Source organism: Odocoileus virginianus, chromosome 23, assembly GCF_023699985.2.
Source record: "Odocoileus virginianus isolate 20LAN1187 ecotype Illinois chromosome 23, Ovbor_1.2, whole genome shotgun sequence".
NCBI lineage: Eukaryota > Metazoa > Chordata > Mammalia > Artiodactyla > Cervidae > Odocoileus > Odocoileus virginianus.
In genome coordinates, this window is record NC_069696.1 from 14,836,253 (window position 1) to 14,847,271 (window position 11,019).

Genomic DNA, 11,019 nt, shown 5'->3' on the forward strand with positions numbered 1-11,019 from the left:
GAGAAATATACCATGTTCATAGATTGGAAGAATCAATATTGTCAAAATGACTATACTGCCCAAAGCAATCTATAGATTCAATGCAATCCCTATCAAGCTACCAATGGTATTTTTCACAGAACTAGAACAAATAATTTCACAATTTGTATGGAAATACAAAAAATCTTGAATAGCCAAAGTAATCTTGAGAAAGAAGAAGGGAACTGGAGGAATCAACCTGCCTGACTTCAGACTCTACTACAAAGCCACAGTCATCAAGACAGTATGGTACTGGCACAAAGACAGAAATATAGATCAATGGAACAGAATAGAAAGCCCAGAGATAAATCCACAAACCTGTGGACTCCTTATCTTCGACAAAGGAGGCAAGAATATACAATGGAAAAAAGACAACCTCTTTAACAAGTGGTGCTGGGAAAACTGGTCAACCACTTGTAAAAGAATGAAACTAGAACACTTTCTAACACCATACACAAAAATAAACTCAAAATGGATTAAAGATCTAAATGTAAGACCAGAAACTATAAAACTCCTAGATGAGAACATAGGCAAAACACTCTCCGACATAAATCACAACAGGATCCTCTATGACCCAGATCCCAGAATATTGGAAATAAAAGCAAAAATAAACAAATGGGACCTAATTAAACTTAAAAACTTTTGCACAACAAAGGAAACTATAAGCAAGGTGAAAAGACAGCCTTCAGAATGGGAGAAAATAATAGCAAATGAAGCAACAGACAAAGGATTAATCTCAAAAATATACAAGCAACTCCTGCGGCTCAATTCCAGAAAAATAAATGACCCAATCAAAAAATGGGCCAAAGAACTAGACAGACATTTCTCCCAAGGAGACATTCAGATGGCTAACAAACACATGAAAAGATGCTCAACATCACTCATTATCAGAGAAATGCAAATCAAAACCACAATGAGGTACCATTACACACCAGTCAGGATGGCTGCTATCCAAATGTCTACAAGCAATAAATGCTGGAGAGGGTGTGGAGAAAAGGGAACCCTCTTACACTGTTGGTGGGAATGCAAACTAGTACAGCCGCTATGGAGAACAGTGTGGAGATTTCTTAAAAAACTGGAAATAGAACTGCCATATGACCCAGCAATCCCACTTCTGGGCAAACACACCAAGGAAACCAGATCTGAAAGAGACACTTCACCCCAATGTTCATCGCAGCACTGTTTATAATTGCCAGGACATGGAAGCAACCTAGATGCCCATCAGCAGACGAATGGATAAGGAAGCTGTGGTACATATACACCATGGAATATTACTCAGTCATTAAAAAAAATTCATTTGAATCAGTTCTAATGAGATGGATGAAACTGGAGCCCATTATACAGAGTGAAGTAAGCCAGAAAGATAAAGATCAATACAGTATATTAGTGCATATATATGGAATTTAGAAACATGGTAATAATAACCCTTTATGCAAGACAGAAAAAGAGACACAGATGTACAGAACAGAATTTTGGACTCTGTGGAAGAAGGCGAGGGTGGGATGTTTCGAGAGAACAGCATCGAAACATGTATATTATCTAGGGTAAAACAGATCACCAGCCCAGGCTGGGTGCATGAGACAAGTGCTCAGGCCTGGTGCACTGGGAAGACCCAGAGGGATCGGGTGGAGAGGGAGGTGGGAAGGGGGATCGGGATGGGGAATACATGTAAATCCATGGCTGATTCATGTCAATGTATGGCAAAAACCACTACAATATTGTAAAGTAATTAGCCTCCAACTAATAAAAATAAATGGAAAAAAATATTATGGAAACCAAAAACCCACAGATCCAAGAAGTTCAATGAACCCCAAGTTAAAGAAATAAGAAGAAAACTCTAAGATGCATACTGGTAAAATTGTTTACAACTATCAATAAAGAGAAAATATGAAGAGCAGCCAGATAAAAGTCATATACATACGAAGAACAAAGATGGAGATGACGGCAGGTTTATCACGAGAGCAAACATCCAAGCTAGAAGTCGGGAGGACAGCATTTTAAAATGATAAAAGAAAAAGCAGAATCCTTGATTTTTACGTCAAGTGAAGATAGCGTGTGCAAATGAAGACAAAAGAAAACTTTTCTTCTGACATTTGAAAGCTGAAAGAATTCACCACCATGAAATGAATTTATAGGAAACTCCTTCACTAATAAGTTTGTTTAGCAAAATTGCAAAATATAAGATGCATGCACAAAATCGATGTCATTACTATATACTAGCAAGGACCTCTGGAGTTGAAATTTAAAAACACCATTTACAAAAGCAGCAAAAATATATGATACATAGGAATAACAATATATGTGAGATACTCTACTCTGGAAACTGTAAAATTCTGATTAGAGAAATCAAAAAGAGACCTATCAAAATGGGAAGATATACACTGGTAAGGGATTGAAAGACTAACATAATAAAGATTTTAATCTCCCCAAAATGATCAATAGGTTTATATACAATTGCTATCAAAATGCCAGAAGAAATTTTTGTGGTCTGTTCTAACATTTATATAAGAAAGCAAAGGGGCCAGAATATCTAAAAACATTTTCAAAAGAGGAGAACATAATTAGAGGAATTGCACTACCTGATTTTAATACTTAAAGACTGACTCTCAATTCAGTTCAGTTCAGTCACTCAGTCGTGTCCAACTCTTTGCGACCCCATGAATCACAGCATGCCAGGCCTCCCTGTCCATCACCAACTCCCGGAGTTTACTCAAACTCATGCCCATCGAGTCAGTGATGCCATCCAACCATCTAATCCTCTGTCACCCCCTTCTCCTCCTGCCCCCAATCCCTCCCAGCATCAGGGTCTTTTCCAGTGAGTCAACTCTTCGCATGAGGTGGCCAAAGTACTGGAGTTTCAGCTTCAGCATCAGTCCTTTCAATGAACACCCAGCACTGATCTCCTTTAGGATGGACTGGTTGGATCTCCTTCCAGTCCAAGGGACTCTCAAGAGTCTTCTCCAACACCAGAGTTCAAAAGCATCAATTTTTCAGTGCTCAGCTTTCTTCACAGTCCAACTCTCACATCCATACATGACCACTGGAAAAACCATAGCCTTGACCAGACGGACCTTTGTTGACAAAGTAATGTCTCTGCTTTTTAATATGCTGTCTAGGTTGGTCATAACTTTCCTTCCAAGGAGTAAGCATCTTTTTATTTCATGGCTGCACTCAACATCTGCAGTGATTTTAGAGCCTCCCCAAATAAAGCCAGCCACTGTTTCCACTGTTTGCCATGAAGTGATGGGACCGGAGGCCATGATCTTAGTTTTCTGAATGTTGAGCTTTAAGCCAACTTTTTCACTCTCCTTTCACCTTCATCAAGAGGCTCTTTAGTTCCTCTTCACTCTCTGCCATAAGGGTGGTGTCATCTGCATATCTGAAGTTATTGATATTTCTCCTGGAAATCTTGATTCCAGCTTGTGCTTCTTCTAGCCCAGCGTTTCTCATGATGCACTCTGCATATAAGTTAAATAAGCAGGGTGACAATATACAGCCTTGACATACTCCTTTTCCAATTTGGAACAAGTCTGTTGTTCCATGTTCAGTTCTAACTGTTGGTTCCTGACCTGCATACAGGTTTCTCAAGAGGCAGGTCAGGTCGTCTGGTATTCCCATCTCTTTTAGAATTTCCCACAGTTTGTTGTGATCCACACACACTCTAGAGCTACAGTAATGAAGATGGTATCCTATTGATATAGTTGGTTTAGTGACTAAGTCGTGTCTGACTCTTTGTGACCCCATGGACTGTAGCCCACCAGGTTCCTCTGTCCATGAGATTCTCCAGGCAAGAACACTGGAGTGGGTTGCCATTTTCTTCTCCTATTGATATAGAGATATTCAGATGGATCCATGGAACAGAATAGAGTCTAGGATCAAACACTTACATGGATGAACTATTGTTTTTTGGTTTTTTTTAGACAAAGATGCAAGGAAGGTGCACCATTACTATACAGAAATATAATTTTTTTAAGATTAAAAATGTCATAAGAAAATAGAGAGTACAAATAACAGAGAAGGAAATGTTTTTCAATATATATGACCAATGCCTGGTGGTGCTACGATTTACAGCATGTACCAGCCAAAAGTAAAAGATGAAGAACCCAAAAGAAATTCAGGCCAAGAACCAAAACAGGCAATTTTCAGATAAAAGAAATACAAAGGTTTATTGACTGCATGAAAGGATGCTCAGCCTTATTCAAAATCAATGGCATTTCCCTGGTGACTCAGACAGTAAATAATCTGCTTGCAATTCAGGAGACCCAGGTTCAATCCCTGGGTCGGGGAAGATCCCCTGGAGAAGGGAATGGCTACCCACTCCAGTATTCTTGCCTGGAGAATCCCATGGACAGAGGAGCCTGGCAGTCCATGGGGTCTCAAAGAGTCGGACACAACTGAAGTGACTTTTTTTTTCATTGAATACATGAAAGGCTGCTCAGAAGTATTCAAAAGTAATGGAATTCAAGCAAAAATAAGGACAATCCACCACTTTCAGCCATCTGCCTGCAAGTCATAAGCACTGTGTGTGCTGTGGGTGGCAGATGAGTGAAGTCAGTGCCGCCTTGGGGAGGGTGTCGGTCAGGGCAGACAGTCCGTGTGTCCAAGAAACACCAGTCCTGAGAAATGGCCCCTCATTTGAGGATATCTTAATATAACCTGAAACATCATAGCGGCGTGTTCTAAAGTTGAATTCGGGTTTAAGAATGTATATATAAACTACCAGTCCAGGTTCAATGCATGAGACAGGGTGCTCGGGGCTGGTGCACTGGGACAAGCCTGAGGGCTGGGATGGAGAGGGAGGTGGGGGGGTTTCAGGATGGGAGACACATGCACACCCATGGCTGATTCATGTCAGTGTGTGCAAAAACCTCCGCAGTATTGTAATTAGCCCCTAATTAAAATAAATAAGTTAATTTTAAAAAAGAATATATATAAATGAAATTTATCTTATATTTCACAAATAAAGTTTATAAGGCAACTGTGTCCTCATTTTCCAGAGGGGTTTTCAAGCAGGACTCTTCTACAAATATGATAAGAGTTCAGTGAGAAGCCTTTCCCTTTTACCAGAGCAGGACATAGCTGAGAGTTGAGGTGCATTGAAAGACTCGTCACTTCCCCAGGGCCCCTCCACCTGCTCTCACCGCATCTCCAAGTGTGTGGATGGGTCCCTCCCCCCAAAATCCAGAAACCAGCTTTCATCTGTCAGTGGGATCCACCTTCCTGATGTCACTTCCCTCTTGATTTGCTCTTTCCTCTCTTTCCACATCCGACTCCTTCTCCAGCTGTCTGATATTTCATCCCTGCATTCGGCTTTTCATGTTAGTTGCAGTGGTTTTCATTTCTAAGGATTACCTAGGAGTTTTTGTCTGCTTGATTACTAAGCTCCTATTTTTAGCAGTGTTTAGTTCCCTGCCCACTTTCCCAGGTGGCTCAGTGGTAAAGAATCCACCCACCATGCAGGTGACGCAAGATACCCAGGTTCAATTCCTGAGCGCAGAAGATCCCCTGGAGAAGGAAATGGCAACCCGCTCCAGTATTCTTGCCTGGAAGATCCCACGGACAGAAGAGCCTGGCGGGCTACCGTCCATGGGATCACAAAGAGCTGGACATGACTGAGCACACACACATTTCAAATCAATTTTGTATTTTAAATTGCATGGCCTCCTACACTGAACACACAACACATATGTATTTACAATCCCTGCCTGCCAGTGCCCCAAATCTGAAGTCTGTAGGAAGGTGCTGCTGCCGCACGCGTGTGTATGTGTGCATGTGTGTGTGCACTTGTGTGCACATGTGTGTGTTCATGTCTGCACACGTGTGTGCGCACGTTTGTGCATTCGTGTGTGCATGCATGCGTGTGTGTGTACGTCTCTACCCAGTGGTATTCTGTGTCTTTGTGTATTTATGGGTCACTCGCTGGGCAGATCCTGAGGTTGGCTTTGTGGATGTGTAATGTGGAGACTATTGCATTTTTTTCAGCCAGGACCTTCCAGCCCTGTGAGCCTGGGACCTGGTCTAAAAATAAAGAATCAGCTACAGTGCTGTGTGTGGTGTTAGTTGCTCAGTCATGTCCGACTCTTTGCAACCCCATGGACTGTAGCCCGCCAGGCTTCTCTGTTCATGGGATTCTTCAGGCAAGAATCGGGGTGTGGGTTGCCATTTCTTCCTCCAACAGTGCTGTAGGACTCTACAGAAAATGCTCATTCATGCCATAAACCTTCTGCAAGAAGTTTTAAATACGGATTTTCAGAGGGACTTCTATTTTCCTTCTCCCCAAACCACAGTTGATATAACAAGCATCTGTTTCTTCATGTCCAACTCTCTGAGACCCCATGGGCTACAGCACACCATTTCTGTCGTCCACTATCTCCTGGAGTTTGGTCAGGCTCATGTCCATTGAGTTGGTGATGCCATCCAACCATCTCATCCTCTGTCGCCCCCTTCTCCTCCTGCCCTCAATCTTTCCCAGCATCAGGGTCTTTTCCAGTGAGTCTGCTCTTCGAATCAGGTGGCCAAAGGATTGGAGCTTCAGCTTTAGCATCAGTCCTTCCAAAGAATATTCAGGGTTGATTTCTTTTACATTTTCTTGGTTATATTTCTCAGAATCACACTTTTGTAGGCCTTTCTCAGTTTTGGCCTCAGATCTGAGCAGAAGAGTTTGGGGCCGTTTTCCCTTTGTTCCTGTCTCTCTCTCCTCCCTCCCCTCCTGCCTTTTTCCTGCGCTCACCCATCCCATCTGAGGACGGGCCTCCACTCCACCTGCAGCGGATCCGGTTCCAGATCTTATGCAGGATCATGTGCTGGGCTGGCAAGGATGCTGGAGAAAGGACAGGCTCATCCGAGATTCTGGCGGGTACCAGGCTCAGATCCCAGCCGCGCAGTTCTGTCTATTGTCGCGTCCCCAGGCTTGCCGCTCCACTCCAACTAGGGTTGCTGGATCTTAGAGCAAGTCGCTTCCAGTCTTGTTTCATGGAGCCCCGCGCCACCCCTTGGCTACAGCCTGGCTCCCTCTGGTCTGATATTCTGGCCTCGTTACTCACAGGCGTCAAGCCTCGTCCGCCCGTGTAGACCTGGAGACCAGCGGCCCTCCATTGCTCCCCTCAACAGCCACACACCCCCCGCCCCCTCCTGAAATGAAGCCACACAGGTGTGTCTCCTGGTTTCAGAGGCGATGTCTTCACGTTTTCTCTGTTCACACCTTGTCTGCTGCTTCTGTGAGTGCAGAGCAGAGGGAGTTGTTGAAACACAAACACCTCGTCCCGTCCTGGCAGGAAATCCCTGTGTGGTTGCTTTTAAACGATGGGATTTTAATTGATTTATATTTCTGTCTTTTATTCAGAGCTTTTCAAGGAAAAAGGGATTGTGAAGACTATAAAGCAAAAATAATGAATGGTTATTTTGTAGAATTAAGTTTTTATTTGTCATTGTTTAGTTGCTGAGTCATATTTGACTCTTTGCAACCCCATGGACTGTAGCTTGCCAAGCTCCTCTGTCCATGGAATTCTCCAGGCAAGAACACTGGAGTGGGTTTTCCTTCTCCAGAGGATCTTCCTGACCCAGGGATTGAACTCACATCTTCTGCACTGGCAAGCAGATTCTTTAGCATCTGAGCCACCAGGGAAGCCCTGAAAAGTAATACAGAATTAGTGCAAAATGAATGTATAATAATAAGAATAATACATGTGTATGGATGGAACCTGAGAGAGAACTTAGAAAAATGAAGAAAAATTTGTAGGCGTTTTAGAATTCTGGGTAAATTTCTCTTTGATTTTTAGTGTGGCTAAAATGACAGTAATTCAAGAATGTGGGATAGTTGGATAGATTGAAGAGTGAAGTAAGAATTGTATTTAATGTCTAGGTGAATTTTTTTTCTAATTGCAAGATATAGGTCAAAGTCTACAGGCTAAATGGGATACCAATTAGAAAAATCCTTATATTTATAATGAAAAAAGGGTAAATTAAAACATTAACCTTTGAAAGAGTGGAAGCTTTCTGAAGGACGCGGGAGGTGAGGTCACAGAACCCTGATTAAGCCTCAGCACCGGGCATGCCTGCGCCGGTGTGTTGTGGCCACAAGTCAAGGAGCCCCGGCCGCCTCTAGAAGCTGGAGGAGGTGAAGGACCCTCCTCCAAGCCTCCGAGGGAGCACAGCCCTGCGGACACCTTGCTTTAGGCCTTCTGGCTCCAGAGCCAGGAGAAACCACATTTCTGGGAGTAGGTGGGGCCCCTTGCACACACAGTAGCCCCGGGGAGGTTTTGTCCAGCTCTGCATCCCTGCTCACCGGGCCTTTGTTGGTCAGATAAAACCACCCAGCAGCCCTGCTAGTGACCGTGAGCTACCTCCCCCGTGGTGGGGTTTGGGCTGGAAGCAGCCAGGGAGAAGGACTCGAGAAGGGACGTGACTGCTTTGACTCTAACGAAATGTGGCAGCCTCTTCGGGATGGAGGGGTGGCGAAGGGGCCTGGCACAGGGCCCAGGCCTGCAGGGGGCTCTCGGTCACCTTCACAGGCCTCCTGGCCTCAGACCCGCCCCCAGAAGGAGCAGGATGAGGGCCTTGGGCCCCGCCGGCGAGGAAGGGCCTGCCCCTGGGGGGTCAGCCGGTCCTGGGAGGGCTGAGCTGCGGGTGAGCTTTGCTTCCAGCCCTGGAGCCAGGACCACAGGCCGACCTTGCTCCAATCACCACCCCCACCCCCACCCCCGACTCACAACATGTTTTCCTGAATGAGGTCTGCGAAGCATCTTCTTTTAAGACTTTGATTAAGAAGCTGTTCTCTTCGGGCACCTTCCAAGGGCCCAGCAAGGAGGGAAGGAAGGTGTTTATCCTCACTCACAAAGGAAATGGGCTGTGAGCAGAAGTATTCCCTGCAATTTATTCACACCACAAAAAATTAATGAGCATTAGTAAATTCCTTTTAGTGTAAGGGGGAAAAAAGATGCAAACCGTGATTTAATGAAGGATTTTGCTCTCAATGCTACTCTCCACCATAACAAAGAGGACCGTCCTTGTTATTCAGAAAGCAGTTGGACTCAGAAGGGGAAGGTTCTATAAACAGCCATTAGCATCTTAATTACACGATCATTCAAAAGACAGTTCCCCTGGAAAAAAAAAAAAAACTTCAGCCCATAAATCTCTTGGTCTCAAAGTCCAAGAAGTGAAACAGCCTCCTGAGAATATGTTCCAGGCTGGGTGGGAGCAAAGGGGGTCTTCAAGGAATGGGGGGGCGGTGATGCCCAGGGTGTGTCCTCCCCCTGGGTGCTGGGCGGGGCAAGAGGCAGCCTGGATTCTCCAAGCTTGGGTCTCTGGGTCCAGCCTCTCAGGGCAGGAAGCTTTCATTGGAAGTGAGCAACCTCATTCAAACCCACTCCTTCCTAAAAGGAAATGTATTTGCACAATTGGGAAAAAAAAAAAAGACAGAGAAAGGCTGTCTCTCCTTCCAGGCTGAGTCTGGCGGTGAAGACTGAGGGCTGATCACCATCTCCTGTGGTCCCTCCACACCCCTAACGTGGATTTTGGTGACACAGTTCCGGGGGGAGTCCTCTCCACAGCCCTGGGTGTGTGCGGGTCTCACATGAGTGGTAGTGCCTGTGAACAATTTCTTTCCCAACAATTTCTGCAAAAGCCCTGGAACTGACTGGTATAGGAACCAATCACTGGTTTGTGAGGACTTCTGCCAACTTCAGATTAAGGGCACTGACCAGCTCCTCCCAAATCCACGGGCAAAGACAAGGGGGTAATCCCGTTGGGAGAATGCAGTGGGCCTGGCACTGTCAGAAGTAGGGGGCAGACCCTAAGGAAAGCATAACTGGAAAAGACACTCTCACCCCAGTGTTCATCACAGCACTGTTTACAATAGCTAGGACAGGAAAGCATCCTAGATGTCCCTCAACAGATGGACAGATAAGGAAGCTGTGACACATGTACACAATGGAATGCTACTCAGCCATAAAAAAAGAATGCATTTGACTCAGTTTAAATAAGGTGAAAAACTTAGAGACTATTATACAGAGTGAAGTAAGTCAGAAAAAGAAAGACAAATATCATGTTCATAACATTGTATCAAGACCATCGCCAAGAAAAAGAAAGACAAAAAGGCAAAATGGTTGTCTGAGGAGGACTTACAAATAGCTCAGAAAAGAAGAGAAGCTTAAGGCAAAGGAGAAAGGAAAAGAATATCCATTTGAATGCAGACTTCCAAAGAACAGCAAGGAGAGATAAGAAAGCCTTCCTAAGTGAACAATGAAAAGAAATAGAAGAAAACAATAGAATGGGAAAGGCTAAAGTTCTCTTCAAGAAAATTAGAGATACCAAGGGAACATTTCAGGAAAAGATGGGCACAATAAAGAACAAAATGGTATGGACCTAACAGAAACGGAAAATATTGAGAGGAAATGGTTAGAATACACAGAAGAACTATATAAAAAAAATCTTCATGACCCAGATAACCATGATGATGTGATAATTCATCTTAGAGCCAAACATCTTAGAATGCAATGTCAAGTGGGCCCTAGGAAGCATCACTATGAACAAAGCTAGTGGAGGTGATGGAATTCCAACTGAGCTATTTCAAGTTCTAAAAGATGATGCTGTGAAAGTGCTGCACTCAATATGCCAGCAAATTTGGAAAACTCAGCAGTGGCCACAGGACTGGGAAAGGTCAGTTTTCATTCCAATCCGAAAGAAAGGAAGTGTCAAAGAATATTCAAACTACCACACAATTGCACTCATCTCATAGACTAGCAAAGTAATGCTCAAAATTCTCCAAGCTAGGCTTCAACAGTACATGAACCAAGAACCTCCAGATGTTCTAGCTGGATTTAGAAAAAGCAGAGGAACAAAAGGTCAAATTGCAAAAATCCGTTGGATCATAGAAAAAGCAACAGAATTCTAGAAAAACATCTACTTCTGCTTTACTGACTATGCTAAAGCCTTTGACTGTGAATCACAACAAACTGTGGGAAATTCTGACCTGCCTCCTGAGAAATCTGTGTGCAGGTCAAG